Raw genomic sequence first — 23,382 nt, forward strand, 5'->3', positions numbered from 1 at the left:
CAGTATGTCCTTCAAGGCTCAAAAAACTGTAGTTTATTTTACAAGCGCTTAGTGTTTGCAAGTGCTTAGATATGCCTAGCTCTATTTTAAATGACATGTAGTACATGATTTTATTAACCCCATATTACCAATGAGGAAACTGAAGTACAGAGAGAGTAAGTAATACCTCCCAAGTCATCCATAGTGTCTCTCTTCAAATTTTGACCTCTTTGCTCTGCTTCCTCTCACAAGTGGTTTTTTATTTCATTACTAAAAAAGAATAAATCTAAAGGTTCCCAGGGCTGATAGTGGTAGGAGGTGGGACCTACAGAGGGGCACAAGAAGACTTCCAGGGATGACAGAAACGTACTTGATCTTGATTTTGGTGTCAAGATAAACACAGCTTTACGCGTTTATCAAAACAGAAAAATTGTACATTGAAAATAGAAATTTTTCTACACATGAATTATACATCAATAATCCTGATTTTTAAAAATCATTTAGCAAATATCCTAAAGTGGCATAAATTGGTCATAAATTGATATGGAAATATATATACTTTAAGGTGAATCTTTCATACAACATAATTTGTTTGACAAAAGCAGTATGCGTAATGTTGTCTTCCAACAGTATTTACTGAGAATGTAATATATTTTTATTTTTCCCATATAATTTTTCATGTGTGATTTCAGCCATTTTGACCACAGCAGGAAGTTCTAGGCTTTTTCCAATGATTTGATTCATCCTCTACAGGAATTTCAAATAAAGCATCTAAACATTTATCAATGTTCAGTGAAACTTTGTAAATGATTAAACTGAACATGACTTTAAACATTGCTGAAAAACCTGGTTATCTGTGCTTCAGATGTCATTAAGTCTCGTATTAACGTTGCTGTGCTCTACCAATAACTTATACTCAAAACAAAATTTGTCCTTAAGACAAGTTTAATCACTTAGGATCTAAGAGACAAATCCCTATTTCATAGTTTTGATTATTTTGAGTTATGTTATAATAATGATGATGATCTGATTTTGATTATCTTGATTATTTTAAGTTTTAAACTATCCTTAATAAATCTAAGTAGATTATTAATGTTTATATTAAATAATGAATCTGAAAAATATCCTATAATAGGAGGAGGGAAAACATCAGCTGTGCAGTTTTTTGTTGTTGTTGTTGTTTACTCAGGCATGTATTAATCAAATAGTCTTCAATTTATAATTTGTATTTTGTAATTTGTATTTAACACTGTAAAATCAACTGTTTAAATATGAGTTGTGTAGTCAAAAATTAACATTAATTTGAGGCGCCTGCGTGGCTCAGTCATTTAAGCGTCTGACTCTGGTGTTTAGGCTCAAGTCATGATCTCACCGGTTGTGGAATCAAGCCCCACTATTTGTGCAGAGCCTGCTTGGGATTCTTTCTCCCTCTCTCTCTGTCCCTCTCCCACATGTAGGTGTGCACACACACTCTCTATCAAAAAACAGTAAACTTTAAAGATTGACATTAATTCAATTAACACACTTATCCAAACACATATAATATCAAATCAGTACACTAACATATTCTTAGAAACAATCACTGCCATCAAAATCCCATGAGATAACATCTGATTTCCGTAAGGATGGCTATAATCAAAATAACAATAACTTTTGGCAAGGATATGGTAAAACTGGAACACATGACTGGTGGGAAATGTAAAATGGTGCAGCCCCTTTGGAAAGCAGTTTGGAAGTTCCTCAAAAGTTAAAACACTCAGTTACCACATGACCCGGCAATTCCATCCCCAGTATATATCCAAGAGAAATGAACACATATGTCTACATAAAACCTTGTGTATATTCATAGCAGCCATTATTCATAATAGCCAAAAAATAGGAAAAACAAAACAAAACAATGTCTAACAACTAATAAATGGATGAACAAAATCTGGTATACCCAAATAATGGAATATTATTCAGATATGAAATTGTGTTCTGATTTATATAACAACGGTAAAAGTTGACATTATGTTATATGAAGAGGGCACATACAAAAAGCCACATATTTTATGATTCCATTTTTTATGGTAAATCTGTAGCCATGAGACACAGCAAGCAGGCAACAGTGAGTAACTGCTCATGGGTTATAAAGTGTTTTTCAGGAAAGATAAAAACATTCTGGATTAGATACTCGTGATAGTTACATATCTTCGTGAATTTCCTAAAAAATGCTGAATTGTACACCTTTTAAAAGAATGAATTTATGGGATGCAAATTATATCACAATTAAAAAACAATGAAGCAATCCCTGTCAATCAATTAACACTGTAACAAATCCCTATGAATCTTCCAGAAACTTCATATATGGGTGCCTGTAGCAGTCATTATGTTAAGTATTACAATGTCTCAATTATTTCTTATACCTTTTTTTAAAGTTTATTTATTTTTGAGCTTAAGAGAGAGTAGGAGTGGGGGAGGGGCAGAGAGAGAGGAAGATAGAGAGAATCCCAAACAGGCTCCATTCTGTCAGTGCAGAGCCTGACATGGGGCTCAGACTTCCAAAACTTTGAGATCATGACCTGAGCTGAAATCAGGAGTTGGTTGCTTAACCAACTGAACCATCCAGGAGCCCCTTTCCTACATTTCTTAATGAAAATAAGTATCAAGAAGAGGTTATGAAACGTTCTCCTCACAACCCTAAGAATACCCTTAAGCACTCTAGAGACACCTCAGCTGGAAAATTAAGCTCTAGTCCGGCAAACCTGCTCATCTCCTAACATTGTCCCACTGTGTGAGTAATCCTTCAGCAACATTAGAAACATTAGTCTTTCACTGGCCATGCCTTGCTCCTTTATGTACACTTTCATAAGCTATTCTGTTGGCTTGGAATGCATGACCTCACTTTTCCTGCTCCAACAACCCCTCAGTGACTTCATAACTTCCATGAAGATTTCAAGGGCCTCCAGCAAAAGTGACTTGCTCCCAACTTTGTTTCCTTAACAGTTTGTCAGGGACTTTTGTGAAATGAATACAGTAATCTCATAGTTTCTTATCTTTCCCACCAGAATTTAGTATATCCAGAGCAAGCACATCTAAGTCTTGCATGGCTCAATTTTTAAAAAGATGACTGAATCAGCCTGTTTTTTGCTAATTTCACTAAGTAGCAAACCACATTTCCTATTCAAGATAGTAAAAGAATGCCTGCAAAATTTATATGTTAATGTATAGATAAGCTAGTAAATACAAATAAAGTAGATTCAATCATAACTACTGTGGGAAACAGAAAATGATGTTTGCCTATGTGAATATATATGCTGAAGAAATCTGTGGCAAAGAAATTGAGGCAAGAATATCTAAAGGAAGGAATACTAATTGGAAAAATTAAGGTCTACAATGGTGAGTACAATATCATATCTTAAAACACTCAGTACTCTTAAAGTAAAAACTACAGAATCTCTGAAAATAGATTTTTAATAATTTATAATCAAACCAATTGTATCAACAACTCAAAATGAACATGATTTAATGTGAGTAAGAAAATTGGTATTTCTACTTTTAAGTTGTGTTTTTATAATAATTTATATTCTAGGTATTACAAAGTCACCTTACAGAAATGTACTTTGGTAACTTCAAGAAGAAAGGAAATTCCAATGTTACTCTTGGTTGATTAATATCAAGGCCTACAGAAAACACAAATAGACACTTCTCTAAAGAAGACATCCGGATGGCCAACAGGCACATGAAAAGATGCTCAATGTCACTCCTCATCAAGGAAATACAAATCAAAACCACACTCAGATATCACCTCATGCCAGTCAGAGTGGCCAACATGAACAAATCAGGAGACTATAGATGCTGGCGAAGATGTGGAGAAACGGGTACCCTCTTGCACTGTTGGTGGGAATGCAAATTGGTGCAGCCACTCTGGAAAACAGTGTGGAGGTTCCTCAAAAAATTAAAAATAGACCTACCCTATGACCCCGCAATAGCACTGCTAGGAATTTACGCAAGGGATACAGGAGTACTGATGTATAGGGGCACTTGTACCCCAATGTTTATAGCAGCACTCTCAACAATAGCCAAATTATGGAAAGAGCCTAAATGTCCATCAACTGATGAATGGATAAAGAAATTGTGGTTTATACACAATGGAGTACTATGTGGCAATGAGAAAGAATGAAATATGGCCCTCTGTAGCAACGTGGATGGAACTGGAGAGTGTTATGCTTAGTGAAATAAGCGATACAGAGAAAGACAGATACCATATGTTTTCACTCTTATGTGGATCCTGAGAAACTCAACAGAAATCCATGGGGGAGGGGAAAGAAAAAGAAAAAAGAGGTTAGAGTGGGAGACAGCCAAAGCATAAGAGACTCTTAAAAACTGAGAACAAACTGAGGGTTGATGGGGGGTGGGAGGGAGGGGAGGGTGGGTGATGGGTATTGAGGAGGGCACCTTTTGGGATGAGCACTGGGTGTTGTATGGAAACCAATTTGACAATAAATTTCATATATTGAAAAAAAATATAAAGGCCTATTTGTCTTCAAATGATTTGCTAAATAAGATGCAAATCATTTATGTTATTAATATATGTAACAAATTATTTTTAATAGCACATTTATTTTTCATAGAGCTAGAGTATACTTCCTCACAATGGCAAATATTTTGAACTACATTACTTACATATTTGTCCACATGAAATGTCAATTTATTTTCCACAAAATATATAAAGTTCCATTTAAGTAGCTCATTAAACAGTTTTTAATATGAACCTCATAAAAACATACATTAACTTGAATGTAAACATTCACTGAAATACACTGAAATGACTAACAATTATGATTGGCAAAAAATAATCTAATAGTTACCTTAATTTTCTCTTCAGTAGCTAAAAGTCCATGTTCTTTTCCTCCAATTTACTGAACATTTAAACATTCCTGTAAAAAAAAAAAAAATACATTACACGATTAGACAAGAATGTACTACTTTATGGTTACTTTTGTAGGACTATTTGAGTATACTTATGTATTTCTTATTGTTGGTCAACTATATTTTTTCCCCACAATGTTTGGGGTATAGCAGCAGAGCCATGGTATAAAAATGAAATTCAATTCACCTGTGACAGATCTTCCTCAACCACCTAATCTGCTGTAATGTACATTGGGAATAATTAATGACTCTGGTAGGTATTGGAATTTAAACATTTTCCTAATTAAAAGAAGATGTAAGATTTTGTAATAAGTTCTCTGATTTCTTCTTGCCATTTGCAAAAACGTGCATGGAGCTATAATCAATTAAGATAAGCAAAATAAGTCAATCAGAGAAAGACAAATATCATATGATTTCACTCATGTGGAATTTAAGAAACAAAACAGATGAACATATGGGAAAAAAGAGTGGGGGGAAAGAGGAGAGAGGAAACAAACCACAAGAGACTCTTAAGGACAGAGAAGAAACTGAGGTTTGATGGAGGGAGTCAGGTGGGCGATGTACTAGATGGGTGATGGGCACTTGTAATGGGCACTGGGTGTTGTATGTAAGTGATGAATCATTAAATTCTACTCCTGAAATCAATAGTGCCCTGTACATTACCTAACTAAAATTTAAATAAAATTTTAAAAAAATGATCATAAAAGGGGCGCCTGGGTGGCTCAGTTGGTTGAGCATCCAACTTAAGCTCACGCCATGATATCACGGTTTGTGATTTGAGTCCTGTGTTGGGCTCTGTGCTGACAGCTCAGAGCCTGGAGCCTGCTTCAGATTCTGCTTCTCCCTCTCTCTCTCTGCCCCTCCCCCACCCACACTCTTTCTCTCTCCCTCAAAAATACATAAACATTTTTTAAAAATTTTTAAAAGACCATAAAAAATAAAATAAATTATATGATTTCTAAGAATTTTCTGGGTTGTTTTTTTTTGTTGTTTTTTTGCAACAGACACTTTTAATAAGATCCTGGGATATATTTAATCACTTTTATCGTTAGAAATGCTGTGGAAAAAAAAATGAGACATGTATCTTGCCACTTAATCAGTATATACAAATACATGCTCTGTGAATTTATGTATATACACAGATACTGTGATTATAATAATTTAAACAAATTCAGATTTTAAAAGTAGAAAGGAATAAACAAAAAAATAAGACTTAAGTGGTAGGTTTAAAGGGATTTTTTTAGTCTTTATTTTTCTTTAAATCACCATAATATTTCTATTCCTTTTATTATTAAACTAATATCAATATGGCAAACATTTTATTAAAAAAAAAGGAAGAGTGTCTTTCATAGTATTTTCTTTGGGATTTCAATGTTTTCTAATGGTTCTGCACTGGTCATATCAAAGTCTGAACTTTCTAGTGAGTCTATTTAAGTGCTTTATATGAGCATCAGCTGCATTAGTTAATTACTATGATACTTAGTATTTATTATGCTATTAGTAGTAATATGCTATTAGCAAAAGCCTAAGTAATCATATATGTGCCAAAACAATGACAAAATCTAACATGTATTCTATAATCTTGTCCCCAAATGGATAAGAAATTAGATATGTGGAGAAACTCATTAGCATAAAATTAAAATTAAGCTCTTCATAGAATCACTATTGATTACCATCAGATATATAAGAAAACAAATTAGTGGTAAATATATTCACTAACAAAAGCATTATATTTTGTTTGAGGATTTCAGATTATATTTTCCTAGTGAATACCCACCCATATTTGGCCAATTAGTGAGGTTTTATACCATAAGAATAATTCATTCCATATTTGAATGGCACACTTGACTACTTGAACAGGCAAATGCAAGCAATTGTTTTAGTCAATTCTTGGCTGTACATGTAAGGTATTTTTTTCCTGGGTTTTTTTTTTTTTTTTTCCATCCAATCTTAACTAACATTCTACATCTGATCATGGGTAATGAAAGCACAGGCTCTCCTAGAAATATCCTCAAGCTTTACATTTTGTTTCCCCCAATAATGAAATACATTCTGAAATCCAAACATGACTTATTCCATGAAGTTCTTTCTCCCCAACAGCACCAAACCCACTCAACCACAGACAGAACCAGTCCTATGTTCCCTGATGATCATATACCACTTTTTATATTCTTCTATTTGGCTGAACCCCTACAACTGCTTGAGAACAGAGGCTGTGACTACCTCTTCAGTTGATATTACCCATTCCTAAAGAACTAAGCATTTAACAGGGCCTCAAAAATTCTGACTGGGTAAACAAAGTATTTTCGTTTTAGTTAAAACAAAACAAAACAAAATTCTAAGTATTTATTGGAAACCATCTGTATTGGCCTCACATAAATTGAGACCAAGAACAAAAATGCAACATTATATGTGTCTTTGAGTTTGTTTGCTTAACTATCTTTATAGGTCCATTTTCTTTTTGTCCATAAGATCAGAGATTCTTTAATTTACAGTTTGGCTATAACTGTCTCAATGCTTCATTCAATTATATCCCTTTAGGCATTTAAGAATTAGTAGACAACTCGGACAGAAGAACAAAGTTACACGGGGTCACAGCTTCCTAAGATGAAGGAGACCAGGACTGAGGTAAATTGCAGAAAAGGAAAAGGGGAGTGCATGTCTGAAGGGAATTGAAAACCAAAAGGAAGGGAGGAAGAGGTCATATCAAATCATATCAAATGATACTGTTCCATCAGCATGAAGTGTTAGGATAAATTTCTTTTCCAATAAGTAAACGTGATCTAAAAGATTTTTATTTTTATTTCTTAATGCCTATTCACTTTGAGGGATGGAGCAAGGGAGAGGGATAGAGAATGCAAGCAGGGGAGGGGCAGAGAAAGAGAGAAAGAGAGAATTCCAAGGAGGCTCTGTGTTGTCAGCACAAGCCCCAATGTGGGCTGAGTGTCACAAATCATGAGATCATGGCTTGAGCCAAAATCAAGAGTCAGAAACTCAACTAAACTAAACCACCATGCACCCCTAAAAGGGATTTTAAAACGAACTACTAGAATCATTTTTGAGCAATGTGACTACTTCGAAGGAAAGCACTCAGGAAGGATAGAAAATTTGGTGTGTTTATATTTTTATATTTTCATTACCATTCAAAAGTGACATAAAAAGAAATTCACCAGCAGTTATTGAAATTCACTCTATGCTTTGCAAATTATAGATGGAAATATCTGAATATTAGATAGCTTTAATTAAAAATTAAAAATTAAATTAATTCATACTTTAGATAAAACTTTGTTATGAAGCACATATGTAAGACAGCAACAATGGAAAATAAAATGGTAAGGATCTGATTACTAACTAAAAAAGGGGAATACAAAATAAAGATAAATGTTCAAGGCAAATTTTCTAATTCTGAGATAGCAAGTTTAAAAAGTAGAGCAACATTCATTCATTCACCCATTCATCCACTACTTCATCAAATATTTTACCCAGTACCCAGGCACAGTTCTAGGTGCTGTAGATTCAGGAGTGAACTGAACAGACAAAACTAGCCCTCAAAGAGTTTATATTTACATTGTGGCTGAGGAATGGGAACAGAATGAGAAAGAAACAAACTTTATACTCTCCAAACACTTTTAGTAACATTTTAAAATTTTAAACACTTGATATTTTTGAAGATTCTATGTTCCTATTTAACCTTATTTTTTTTAAGGTTTCAAACACTTTATATCTTCACTTCACCTTTATAAAATTTCTGAGGTTAGTATGAACATTTCCTTGTTTATTTCACAAATAAATATTCTGAGACACTGAGTGTCAAAGCCAGAATTTGAATACAACTAATCCAAATTCAGTCTATACCCTCCAGCTTCTCAAATAGCATTGTGCTGATTATTATTGTCCATATTTGATAAGAGGATGCTTGCAATGAAAAACCACAGGCTTTCTTAAATGAATTCTTTACGAAATAATCATCTCAGAATTTCACAACATTGATTATGGTTTGAAGGCACCTTCACATTCTAATATTTAAATAAGATTCCAGGAAATCCAAGTAAAAATTAGTCTGGAATTGAGATGAAAATATATTTTATTATCTTGGTCTGTGTGGCATTAATTATATTTATGTGACACCTCCCACTGAACTGTCCAATAAAGGTTCAGGAAGCAATGAATAACTCATGGGTACAAACACACTTTAAAAAGATCATTGTAGTGTCAGGTAAAAGATGGTTTGCAGCCTAAGATGACACTAAAATGTTTTAAAAGATCAGTGAGAACTGAGAATAAAAAAAAAAAAATAGAGTGAATTAGTAAACTACTTATAAGGTAATATATTTTTTTTTGTCTATGAGAGTCCTTAAATCATTTTTAGAACAGTTAAATACTAGATGTCACAATTTTATTATCTGTAAAAACAGGTATATGGCCTCATATCTATCATTTCAAATTACTTGGAAGTTAAATAAGAAAATAGGAGTCAAACTGTATATAGACACATTAACTACACTTATGACATTCCACCTCCATTACTAGATTTTCCAGCGCTGTCTCTCTAGCTGTGATGTTATTTTCCAACTACCCAGTTTCCATCTCCCAATCTATTAGTCTGAGTCATCTTCAAATATCTTCTACTTTCAGTCCATATCAGTAACTATTAGCATGTACCACCACATTATGTTCTCAGGAGACTGTTTGAATTTGGCTTTCATCTCTATTTCCAAATGTGCCACTGATAAAGATTATCATGGTTATAAGGTAATAGTGCTAAGGCAAGATCCCAAAGCATTTTACACTTAGTTTGACCTCCTGCCAACATGTGGTCACCACTGGCCCCCATACTTGGAATACTACAATAGCAACTTACTTCTTTTTTTTTTTTTAATTTTTTTTTAACATTTATTTATTTTTGAGACTGAAAGAGACAGAGCATGAATGGGGGAGGGTCAGAGAGAGAGGGAGACACAGAATCCGAAACAGGCTCCAGGCTCTGAGCGGTCAGCACAGAGCCTGATGCAGGGCTTGAACTCACGGACCGGACCATGAGATCATGACCTGAGCTGAAGTCCAATGCTCAACCGACTAAGCCACCCAGGCGCCCCACAACTTGTTATTTCTTATAGTGCCATTTTATCCCTGTTTTATCTACCTTGCAAACAGCTGCCAGAATAATCTTAGACCTCATTTTCCCCATGATGATTTCTGCACATTAATCCACAAAACATCCTATTGTTTTTCACAGGGTCTGGTTTTCAAGACCCTCTACAAGATGAGTACATTCTTTTCTATTACGAACACCTTTTTGACACTACTCTACTTTACCAGACAGAATTTCTGCATCAGCCAGCTGAGGTTGCTGACTGGTTCCTCAGACAGATTATTCCAAATAGAGTGGTTTGTTCATGCACCAAGGATGCTGTGTAGTTCTGTACACTTATAATTTTTTTTAAATGTTTATTTATTTTTGAGATAGAGAGAGAGAGAGCATGAGCGAGGGAGGGGGAGAGGAGGGGAGGGGAGGGGAGGGGAGAGGAGGGGAGGGGAGGGGAGAGGAGGGGAGGGGAGGGGAGAGGAGAGAGAATCAGAAGCAGGTTCCAGGTTCTGAGCTGTCAGCACAGAGCCTGACGTGGGGCTCAAAATCAGAAACTGTGAGATCATGACCTGAGCCAAAGTCGGAAGCTTAGCCGACTACTTATACTTTGAATACTATGCTAATAGTGTGTGAAGGTCTCATCCTCTAAAGAAATTAGCCTCAAGACTTAGAGCACAAACACACCTGTAAACTTATGGTGCATTTTAAATCAAGAGTACAAAGCCTAGTCCTCAATGGGTCAAATTTTCATATAAAATCATTTTCTGCCCCCATGAATGCAAGCCATTGTAATAAGGAAGGTATCTTGGTTGTAATTTTAAATCGATAATAAAACTGGACAACATTGACAAAAACAGTTTGTTTCAGGATTGTGGAACTGGCCAGTCATCCAATAAATTAAGCGTTTTTGCCAGAAAAATTACTCTTCTTTTGGTAAGAACTGTGGGGTTCCTGTAGTATTTTTGCCTGGAAATTCTGTTATTTCTCACCCCAACCTCCAGCTAGACACTTAGATCATAAAACAAACCTTAATGAATTTAAAAGAACAGAAATTATACAAAGTAAACTGTATGACCAAACCAGAGTAAAATTTAATTTTTTTTAGAAATCCCCAAATAATTGGAAATTAAAAAAAAAACTTTTATAAGTACCTTATGCAAAAAAAATCACAAGAGAAATTAGAAAATAGTTTTCAACTGAGGAAAACTAAAGCAGAGTATACCATAATTTAATGGAATGCAGCTAAAGCAGTGCTTAAAAGTAAATTCATAGCTTGAAACATCTAAGAAGAAAGAGAAGAAGAGCAAACTAAATGCAAACTAAGCAAAAAGAAGGGAAGAATGAAAGGAAAGAATGTGTGACAGTGATCAGAATATCAACGGTAATATGAAAACATTCCTACTGCTTGTTATTAAAATCCCTTACCTTTTCTAGCCCTTAGTATCTTCATCTTTAACATGATAATTAGAATAAATTATTCACAACCCTCCTTCTCACTGAAAAATACAATTAATATTTTCTGGACCGGCAAACAAAAGTATAAATGATGTTAAAAATATGCACTACATCGACAACTAATAGTTTATTAACTGAGGGAAAGGACCATAGATAATCCAAAACAAGAAATAATCTTGAAAGCTTAATCAACATTACACACATTTTCACTTATAAAAGGCTAACCCTTTTACATTTTAGTTTGATGACTATCAAAAGAAGTTATAATTAATGAAAGATAAGGGAAAACATTTATTATAGTGACAGTCTGCCATCATACACACATAGAGAGGAGAACAGAAGATAGCCTAGAATAAGACAACATAGGATAAAGTAGGGTAAGACAGGATAGGGAAGGGAAAAGAAGTATGCTTAATTAATGTCTACCATATACCCTGCCACTGGGTGATATCAAGCATTAGAGCAGTATATACAAAGACCTTGCCTTCATAGAAGAGAGTTTTGTATTTATTAAGATCAAATTTCAGAGATTAGTCCTTTTACTTATTTCCTTTAGTTTCAATTCACCTAGATGGAGATTGTTTCTTCCCTCACAGAAATGGCAATGTCCTGATTAACCAATCAATTTATCAGAAGTCCATGGCATCCATAACCAAAACTCTCATCCCAACAGGTTTTGACTAAGGTAGTACCCTTGAATGGTAATTCTTCCAGGAATGGGGTTTTTTTCTGTACTCCTTCAGCTTATAAAGATACAAAAAGGCAGGGACATTATTCATTACCAGGTATCCAAAACGAATGCAAAGCTTTCATACCTACAAACACCTCTTTCTCAGAGTTTAGCCTAGGAATGAAACAACTGATGCTTTAGCTTATATTGTGTAAGGACTATGCAGCCACTGCTCTAAGAAGACTTGGTGGGTTTCCAGGAACATTATTTCCTCAGCAACATATTGTCTTCTTTCTCTGCTTGAGAAACAGCTTCCATGTTATCAATATACAAAGCAATCATTCAATGTAATCTGTGTTTTTACCCCTCAAAAGTGCCTATGTTATAACTATAATTGCACATAACACATTCGCATCCTAATGAAAGTTTCCAAATTCTATAATAAGAAGCTATGATGCTATTTTCATTTGTAATAAAATGTGCCTACATTCCATCCTTTTAAATAATCATTTATTGGTAGAACACACTGAAATCTGCCTTTTTACTTATATCTCGTTGTGTTTTATCGCATGTTCAAAATTTAAACAGGGAACTTCAAAAATGCCTAGAAACAACAATTCTGATACATGAAAACATCTTTTACTTTAAACATTATCCTATCCTTAATTATCAGGTTCTTAGTTCACAAAAATGTACTTCCCCTTCGTGGCAAACCTAGACAAATAAAACAGCTTAATCTCAAACTATTAAATGTAGTGAAAATAGCCTAAAAACAAGTTATTGTGCCTATGTGCTACTGAATATTTTCTACAGACTCATGATTGAATTTTTATAGATTTATAGTTTCTTTCAGTTCTAGAAAAATGATTTTTATCTCCCATTTCTCAATCCCTGTCACCTGATCTCAATTCTAAGGAAAATCCAGTATGCCAGAATCCTAAGTATTACTAACGGTGAGAACCTAGTGTCTAATGAAGTGTTCTCAAAGGTTTAAGAAAGTTTGGATTGCCAAGCCAGACACTGAATCTCAGATAAGCTTCTTCCAAAAATTCTCATTCCTCTGGTCATTAAAAAAAAAAAAAATCAATAGATGTAAATCAAAGTTTAAAAAGCTTCTGAGAAATGACCTCTGCTAAAGTCTCTTGGGGGCTTTCCAACTGTGCAGGGGGCAGGGTGTGGGATCAAAAAGCAGAAAGAAGAAGTAAAGAAATGTTTCTGAGCAAGTGAAAAAAAAATCTAGCTGGAGAACTAAAAGGGATTAGCTTACATATCAAATATCAGATTTCCATTGCATTGCTACGCTGCTTTCTCCTCTTTTTTCTGTCCCATTCTTGCCTTGCCCATAGTTCATTACATGAAACTTTATTTCCCCACTTCGTGTAAGATTTCAAGCAGAAAATCATCAGTACTGAAATCTTTAAAATGGTATGCTTTACATTACACAGTAATAAGCACCTTATCTGAGACTCCACCATCTGGAAATCAGACCAATTTAACACACAGCCCTAAATCTGGAAATATATTTAAAAGAAAAAAGAAAAAAAATCTCACAATGCATGAAAATCCAGTGAACTTGACTCACAGAGAGGCCTTCAGTCAAAACTTATTCTTTATGTTCTCCAGTATTCTAACAAAGAGAAATCAGAAGCAGAAGCAGCAAACAGACTTAACAACCACCACAAATACCTTAAGATCTGAGGAAAACTGAAAAGTACCTAGAAAGAACTGTGGAAACAGTGTTATTCAAACTGTCAAACATCTGGAGCTCTGTCACGTTAACTGAGTGGATGTTTGCCTCGATTTTTCAGGAATTTTTCTGTACCCAAAGAGGCCGCCACCGAAGCAAGACTCTATTTAACTGAAGTTTTACTCATGTACAATTCAAACTAAACATCAATCAATAAGGTCCAATTATGCTGGCATAATAAGACAATTAAAAGTTAACAGCTTTGATAAAGTATAAAGGATATGTGTATGTTTTTGTGAATTTATCCACCTCTCTTGAGGACATTACTTTTTAAGCATATTTATTTTATTTATATCTATATATACATAGATAGATAGATATAAAGAAGAGTATATAAATCCACATATAAATTTGATATCACATATCCATGATGGAGTAAATCCATATCAATCGTTCCAAACAGTGTATATATTTTTTTAATTAGTTGTCTTTTTTGGGGGGGAGAGGTGGTAGGTTGAGCATATTTCTTCATAGGACTTTTAAAAATAAAAAATGTTGCCTGCAAGCATTCAACATTTTTTTTTAAAGTAAGGGCTATCCAATTAGAACAGTATTTTTCAGAATAACAAGTAAAAGAATTTAACAAGGGAAATTTCTTAGGTGAATTAAAATAGTAAGTTTTTTTTTAAATTTAGTTAGTACTAAATTATAGTTTACATTGCTACTGAGTAGGACCAATTTACTTTGAAGTATACATGCAGAAGATATAAAGGAAACATTAATAGTTAAAATAGGAAAAATGGTGTTTTTTTTAACTTTATTTTGAGAGAAAGAAAGAGTGTAAGCAGGGGAGGGGCAGAGAGAGAGAGAGAGAGAGAGAGAGAGAGAGACAGAATCTGAAGCAGGCTCCAGTCTCTGAGCTGTCAGCACAGAGCCCAATGCAGGGCACGAACTCACAAACTGTGAGATCATGAAGTGAAGTGAGATGCTTAACCGACTGAGCCACACAGGGGCCCTAAGAAAAATGTTTCTATTCTTGCCACTTTCCCTCTTAGCAAATAAAGTTAATTTCTCAGATTCATACAGAATAAAATACACAAATATGACTTGACCTATAACTATAAATGAAAATTAATGTGTTTCTTATCCCTTCAAATACTATTTAAAGCTAAATGACCATGTTTTATAGAAAACACAGTCTTATCTCCATCTTCTCTTACATGATTATACACCTATTATGACTATCAGAATAGCATGCTATGGTTACTACTGCCAAAAATCATGACCAAAGAAGAATAAGATATTTCCAGGATAGTGGCAGAAAAGAGGTTTCAAAACTTGGCTGAAATAATTTTTCACCTGTAAAATCAATTTCTTTCTTCTATTGCTTCACAAAATCCCTAATAATAGGCAACTGCTTTTACATTCTGTATTTCAATTTAAATTATATTTGTTTAAAATGGATGAAAGTTTAAAATGCATAAACTATATATATACTTAGATTTCAAGTAAAGAAAACTATTTATAGCCATTTTCATTCAATAATCAATCCAGCAAAGAAAGCCACAGTAAACCTGGAGCTGGGTTAGCTAATAGTCACAAAACTGAATTAAACATTATTCCTGCTGCCAGAACACTTACAGCCAATTGTGCAAATTCTTAATAACGTACAGCACTCTTGGTTTGAAAATATTTAATTATCAACATTAGGGATAAGAATAATAATAGCAACAGTCACAAAACAACAGCAATAAGCTTAAGAGGTCAACTAACTTAATCAAAGCACGATTTAGATTACAATCTGGACAAACTGTGTTAATAGCACAATGGAGTACACAAGCAAATATACTGAAAATATTACCTAAATATTAAATAGCAAATAAAACGAAAACCTTTCTCTACTTCACTGCAGGCAAAGAAAGACAAATGCAACTTGATCCAATTAAGCCAATTTAGGATACACAACTACTTAAAAGCTTGGGCCGTACTAAGTGATGAAGGCAAAATGGATTGAGTCCAAATCTACTTTATTTGTTTAGATGCTATTTATTATGGCTATATTTTATTATACAATAGTAAAAAAAATTACAAGGCGACATCCTGTTATTTTCCACTGGGAAAAATCTTACAGATGCACTATTAAAACTCAGCACAGACAGCAGCGTGCCAGGCTGCATTCCACTTGTGCCTTTACAGTGGGTCAATAGACACTGATGTTTATGCAGCTGATGGTAAAACTAGCCTAATTATTGCCACTTAATCCATAAAAGTGTGGCTTTCTAGACAACTAGAACCTTTGACTCTATACATATTGTAAGGAAAAGGGTTGTTTTATCTTTTTAAATGTTTATTTTTTAGAGAGACAGACAGAATGTGAGCAGGGGAGGGGCAGAGAGAGAGGGAGACACAGAATTAGGAACAGGCTCCAGGCTCTGAATGTCAGCACAGAGCCTGACATGGGGCTTGAACCCACGAACTGCGAGATCATGACCTGAGCTGAAGTCGGATATTGAACCGACTGAGCGACCCAGGAGCCCCAGGAAAAGGGTTGTTTTAAAATAAAGCAACTAAAACACCGTTATGTCTTCTTAAAACACAAAATGTCTTGGGGCTGTCTAGGTGGCTCAGTTGGTTAAGCATCCGATTTCAGCTCAGGTCATGATCTCACGGTTTGTTGGTTCCAGCCCTGCATTGGGCTCTGTTCTGACAGCTCAGAGCCTGGAGCCTGCTTCAGATTCTCTCTCTCTCTTTCTCTGTCTCTCTCTCTCTCTCCACCTGCGCCCCGCTCACACTCTGTCTCTCTCTAAAAAATAAACAGTACAAAATTTTAATATAAATAAATAATTAAATTAAATAAAATGTCTTAATTTCCCCCCTAATACTACTACCCTATTTTTCAGGGTAGCTAGCATATCATGAAATTGCTATCATCAAATTGTAAACTGTGAGCCCTAGTTCAAATCAGTTATCTAATAAATAGACTTATTTGTTGAGAAAGTGAATGAGCTTCACAATCACAAAAGAATAAAAAGCAAAAGAGAAAAGGAGGGAGGGAGGAGGGGAGAGAGAGACGGGGTGGGGGGAGAGGGTAAGAGAGAGGGTGAGAGTGAGAGTGAGAGAGAGAGAGAGAGAGAGAGAGAGAGAAACCAAGAAATAGACTCTCAACTATAGAGAACAAACATGGTTACCAGAGGGGAGGAGGGTAGGGGTTGGGGGAAATTGGTGATGGGGATTAAGGAGTGCACTTGTCCTGATAAGCACCAGATGATGTATGGAAGTGTTGAATCACTATATTGTATGCCTAAAACTAATATAACACTGGATGTTAACTATACTGGAACTTAAAATTAAAAAAAAAAAAGATTATAATCAATTTCAAAAGAAGAGTTAAGATAATTACTTTTCTAAGCCCTATAAATATCATCTTTCTTCCTGTCATCATTACTCACATCAATCCACATTCATTGTGTACTGAACATGTTGCAAGCATTATACAGAGTTCTAACCATACGAAACAGAAAGACTATTTTTTGCCGATATTTTAGGAAGAGACTCAGAAGATAAGGCAAATTAATTTTTTTGGTTAGTATTTGCCACTTCCAAGGACACCAATTGGTGTCCTACAGTTCTATCCATTTTAGGCTAGAAATGGAAATATTGGGCTGCAGAGCTTGAGTTCTTGGAATTGCTTTCAGTTTTGAAGCAGAATCAACTTTAGATTTATGGCCCTAAAGCACTCCCTCAAAACTCTGCTGATTCAAAAGCTAAGAGTTCCTGACACACAACAGCATCCGTGCAAAGGACACCTGGACCACCTGAAAATGTAGGGCAGGGATGGCACTGGAGAGGACAGACACACTTTCCTTGCCTCCAATATGTGGATAGGATTCTTTCTGAGGTATTTTAGCTTAAATGATCTTGAACATCAAATAGCCTGTGTTTGCTGAGAGTCTCCTCTATGCCTTTCCATTTCCCAAAGTATGAGTCCCTTCAGCAGCTCCGTAGAACTCAAGCAAATTAGATTTTCCAACTTAGAAAAGCCAGTTATGCTTCTGAGTAGTTGATAGCATTAAAGATTTTTTTTTTTTTTTGCATTGTGATCTCCAAAGTAGTCAAGTAAACTCAACATTACAATCTCCCTTTTTTGTTTTCTGCTTTTTTTTTTTCTTTGTTTTGTTTCGTTTCTGTTCAGAACAACTTTAGTTAGGAAGATGCCTAGGCTGTAGCATTTGCATGGTAGTCATAATGTCATAGCCATTGTTTTATGACTTGAGCATAATGGTGTTAGCCAACAATACCCATCTCATCTCATCTTCCATTTTCTTTACCAGATAAATACGGGGGTGGGGGTGGGTAGGGGGTCATTTAGAGAATATCCTACTGCTTAATGTTCCCTCTAGAAATTCAACCTAAGGCTAAAGTAAGATTTGTCATAATTGCTAAAAGAGTTTGAAGAACATAGTTGCAGGATTATTCTTTATTACATCTATTATAATATCAATCACAACAGAGCTATTCAAAACTTGATAATGACATTGAGATACTATTAAAGAGAAAAGGCCACGGCACATCACACTATAGTAACTTTACCATTATTTCTGAATTTGGTGATCTCTCAAATGTCCTGTCCTCACCGGTAACACCAACCTGTTTGTACACGTGGTAACCCACACTTAGAGTGTCCTCAGATTCTCCATCTGTGTTAATGGCTTCACTTATTTGTTCATTCATTCATTCTACATTTATTTGAAATCTACTCTACTCTAGACATTGCAATATTATGTGTGGCATAAAAATAAAGAACATGAAAGTCTTGCTTTCTAACAAACTTAATGCCCTGTGGAAACACGTTGTGTAATTAAATATTAAAAAACATGAGGTAAATACTATTAAAAAAAAAGAACTGATAGCAACATAGATGCACAACAGGCTTTTATGCAAAATGAACATAACAAAATCTTGCCTTGTATATTCAATACTTCATATTTCACGTATGATTACCACACAATAACAGGATATTCCATTACTAAGTAGTTTGACCACTCCCCCAATTATTTATCACAAATAATCCATAAAACATATAAAATACATATGTAATAATAAACAGCCCATAAAGCCTGGCTGTGCTGATTACAAATTCTACCTCTGATATTAGCAGCAATGAACTTAAAGTGTTTGAGCCTCAGTTTGTTCATCTGTAAAATCAACACTGCAAGTTATCTTAAAGTGTTATTAAGAAGATTAAAAGAGGGGTGCCTGGGTGGCTCAGTCAGTTAAGCACCAGATTTGGCTCAGGTCATGATCTTGCAGTTCACGAGTTCAAGCCCCCTGTCAGGTTCTGTGCTGACAGCTCAGAGCCCGGAGCCTGCTTCAGATTCTGTGTCTCCCTGTCTCTCTGCCCTCTCCTGCTTACACTCTGTCTCTCTCTCAAAAATAAACATTAAGGGGTGCCTGGGTGGCTCAGTAGGTTAAGCGCCTGACTTCAGCTCAGGTCATGATCTCACAGTCTGTGAGTTCGAGCCCCACGTCGGGCTCTGACAGCTCAGAGCCTGGAGCCTGCTTCAGATTCTGTGTCTCCCTCTCTCTCTGCCCTCCCCTGCTCACACTCTGTGTGTCTCTCTCTCTTTCTCTCTCTCAAAAGTACATAAACATTAAAAAAAAGTTTGTTAAAAAGATTAAAAGAAATCATCCATCTGAAAACACAGAACTGTCTTTAGCAAATAGACAAGTTTTTTAACCTATTAAATGTTATAGTTGATATTTTACATACATATGTTTTTAAAATCATAATTTATAAATCATATAACACAAGTATCATTCAATAGGTGATAAATCTGCAGCACAAAGAATGTAAAACATTCTCAACACAACAGAGTTACTAAGTGGCAGATTCATAAGAAAAAATACATCCACAATATTCACAAAAGACAGAAATAAGTGACACATATTGAGCATCATAACCAATATGCTCACAACTGTAGCCACTTCAAGAGATGAGTAACACTACCAGAAAAATTCTTGGCAACAAACAGCAAAACTTCTTCAAATATCAAAAAAAAAATCTCATTGTGGTTTTGATGTGTATCTAACTAGCTAAATATTACCAGCTTTTAATTCAATCGATCTTTTTTTAAATCGAGGCCTTTGTCTCAGGAAACCTGATAAAATGAAGTATAGATATCATTGGATTTTTTATTAATAAGCAAAGGAAGAATATTATATAATCACTTCTGATATTTTGTATTACATCATTCATGAAATTACTTCAATGAAGTTTAATCTTCAAGTCTTTTGGAGTAAATATGCAATTTAGATATAAAATTTACATAGATCATATAAGATTTAGATATAAAAATTCACAGTGTTTCAGGTGAAATTATATACTTGTTTTTGCTTCTTATCAAGTTTATAATCATTTAGTTAATTTAGTTCATTAATTATGTTTAGGCTAATAACTTTGTCCTATAGTCTTAGAAAGAATGATTATAACCATTTTCAACAATACAATTTCAAAAACACAGTAATTGTTTCAACAATTGAAACCGAAAATTCCCTTGGGGCGCCCGGGGGGCTCAGTAGGTTAAGCACCTGACTTCAGCTCAGGTCATGATCTCACAACTTCTGACTTCGAGCCCCACGTCAGGCTCTGCACTGACAGTGTGGTGCCTACATGGGATCTTCTCTCCTTCTCTCCCCCCTGCCCCCCTCTCTCTGTCCATCTACCACTCATGCTCTTTCTGTCAAAAGAAAAAAAGAAAAAAAAACAACCTAAAATTCCCCTCACCGGAGTGGGAAGCTAGGACATCTCTAAGGGCATTACCAGTCTTACATTATGATTATCACAGTCATCTCCTCTAAAACTGTTAGGACAAACACCACTCATGCCAATAAACTGTGAGAGAAGCCACTGTTATAGTAACACATTCAATATAAAGTTCTAATAAGATATATCAATTCCTCAAGCTAGACAGTTTTATCAATAATACAGAGTTTAAACTCAGGGAAAAGGTAAGAGCTACTCAGGAGGCATTGGTGACAAATGTTATGCTCTGAATTAAAATATAAAAAGGATCAGGTTTTCATTGGTAAATAGCTGTACAAAGCTTTGAGAAATAGGCATTAATAATAGACACTGACATATAGCAGAAGTGTCCAGGAAGTAATCATTTTTCCTTACATAGATTTACCTTATATACATAAAATAAAAAGAGATTTTTAAACATACACTTGTATCATAAAAGAAAACACATCCTTCCTCCGAGAACTTCTCCACTTCAGCTCGCACACAGTTAATTTTCTAAGTCCTTCAACTGTTTCTGGATCTCTTTCTTCAATTTTATGACCAATTATGCAGGTTTTATGACTTACGCTTTTTTTCCTTATTTATTTTCAGAGAAAGAGAGGGAGATAGTGGGGGGTAGGAGCAGAGAGAGAAGAAGAAAGAGAGGAAATCTCAAGCAGGCTCCACAGTTAACGCAGAGCCAACAGAGAGCCCATCATGGGGCTCAATCTCACGACCCTGGGATTATGAGCTGAGCTGAAATCAAGAGTCAAATGTTCAAGCAACTGAGCCACCCAGGCACCCCTGTGCTTATTTCTAACAACAGCAGCAACAACAACAACATACTGCAGTATTCTTAACTACATTTATAATTTTTTTTCTAATTTTTAATTTATAGAAATCTATCAGTTTCCTATATACCCACTACTCTCTGCCAATTCATACCGTTCACGGCTCTCAGAGTATCTGTCCTAAAGTACAGGCAAATTCACAATAAAGTAGCTGGTTTTACTATGTGCTAGGCCTGGTTGTAAGCCCTTTACATACAGTGACTCATCTAATCCTCACAACATCATGAAAGTAGCTATCATTACTGCCCTGATTTTAAGATGTAGCAATAGAAGCCGAGAAATTTATTCATAATTGGCAGGACCTGGACTACAAATCAAGCCTGTTTAACCCCAAAGCACATGCTCTTAACCACTTCATTTTGCTCTCTACTTTCTTCGACTGGCTTAACGCTGTTTGTATTTCAAGACTCAAACCAAAAGCAAATATTTCAATAAAGCTTTTTAAAATCATGCAATCAGTCAAAACAAAGCTCCTTCTCTCTTCTCAGAATATGTAGCTATTCTTCTCTGACCCCTTCCACTTACTAAATACTTGCTATATACCAGGCACTGCTTTATACACACATCACCACACAAATGACATAGATAATAGAGTTTCCTCCATTCCACAAACATAAGAAATGAAGGCCAATGACATTTAAAAAGTCACAGGAAGTCAAAGGGCCACTGAGGACTCAACCCAAGCAGCTGCGCTCAACATACCATGCGGAACACACAACCTTCTACTGCCTCTTGGAAAGAAGAGACGAGGGCTCATATCCAGGGTCTCCTTTTCAGAATATTCGATTCATGGCCTTTGGTGGGTTATAGTACCTCTTAGCCTCAGTTTCTTCACTGGTAATATGAATATAAAAACAGCGTTTACCTCACAGTATTGTTTACAGAACGAAATAACACAAGTACATGCTGCTAATCCTCTAGAGGAAGAGCTTTGAAAGTAACCATATCCTCAAAACTGTTGCATTAAATGTCTGAAGGGTTGTAGCCTTCACTATTTGTAACTCTAAGAGAGAAAAGTCCATTGAAATATATTGTATCCAGCAACTATGTTTACCCATCTAATATCCAAAACCCTCTTAGGGTTTAGGTTCTGGAGGCTTCTAAACAAAGAGGTTTTCTTTTAAAAAAAACTACCATGTGAAGATAATTTTATTAATATCACATCCTCCTACTTAGCAGCTCTTAACTCGTAAGAAGTTTGGGCCAAAGACCATTTCTTAATTTCTTTTGTTCTTTTCTTTTTGGTAGCTATAAAAATTATTTGGTCCATGCCCTCTGTCATATACTTGAAGGCTGCCATCACCCTTTTTTCTTCAGGCTGAATAATCTCAATTTCTTTGGGAATTTCACATGTATCGTCCTTTCTAATAATTTTGGTCACTTTTAAGATGCCTACCTCTAATAAATAGCACTTATGTTGGATTAAATACTGTAAACTATATTCAAAGTTACCTTAGAAATATTTATAATCTTTAACATCACAACATGGCACTATCTAGCTCCCAAGGCCACCTGGGGCATAGACTATTTCCTTCTGGGTCGCCCTCAGGCATCTCCCGTTATGTCCTACCTCTCATACATTTTGTTGAAAAGACTGAAAGAAATACCCTCCATCCTATGATACAAGAGTACAAGTAGGTCATTTTTTAAGATATTTCTCCCATAGAAATCCGATCAAGATAGAAAACCAATACTGCAGAAAATGATTAATCAGTATTATATATAATACTATGTACATTAATGAAAATAACAACAGGATAAGAGTGAATACTAAGAACTGATTATGTACTAAGTGATTTAAAATTCATTCATCCAGTAAATACTTAACTAATTCAACAAATGTATTGAGTCTCTCCTATGTGCTAAGCATTTTTTCTAGGTGCTGGGAACAAAGCAATGAACAAAACAAATATTCCTGACTTTGAGGGAATTAGATAACAAAACATGCTAAATAAAATATAG

General features: G+C 35.1%; 1 protein-coding gene across 1 annotated transcript in view; it reads right to left on the reverse strand.

Annotated features, from left to right (window-relative positions):
- The window catches only part of ADGRL3 (adhesion G protein-coupled receptor L3), a 690,326-nt gene that overhangs the window by 630,323 nt on the left and 36,621 nt on the right, over positions 1-23,382 (reverse strand). The window contains exon 3 of the mRNA XM_042936279.1: positions 4,830-4,898. The gene's annotated coding sequence lies outside the window, so the exon portion shown is untranslated. The remainder of the gene's footprint in view (positions 1-4,829; positions 4,899-23,382) is intronic.

Source organism: Panthera leo, chromosome B1 (genome assembly GCF_018350215.1).
Source record: "Panthera leo isolate Ple1 chromosome B1, P.leo_Ple1_pat1.1, whole genome shotgun sequence".
Lineage (NCBI taxonomy): Eukaryota > Metazoa > Chordata > Mammalia > Carnivora > Felidae > Panthera > Panthera leo.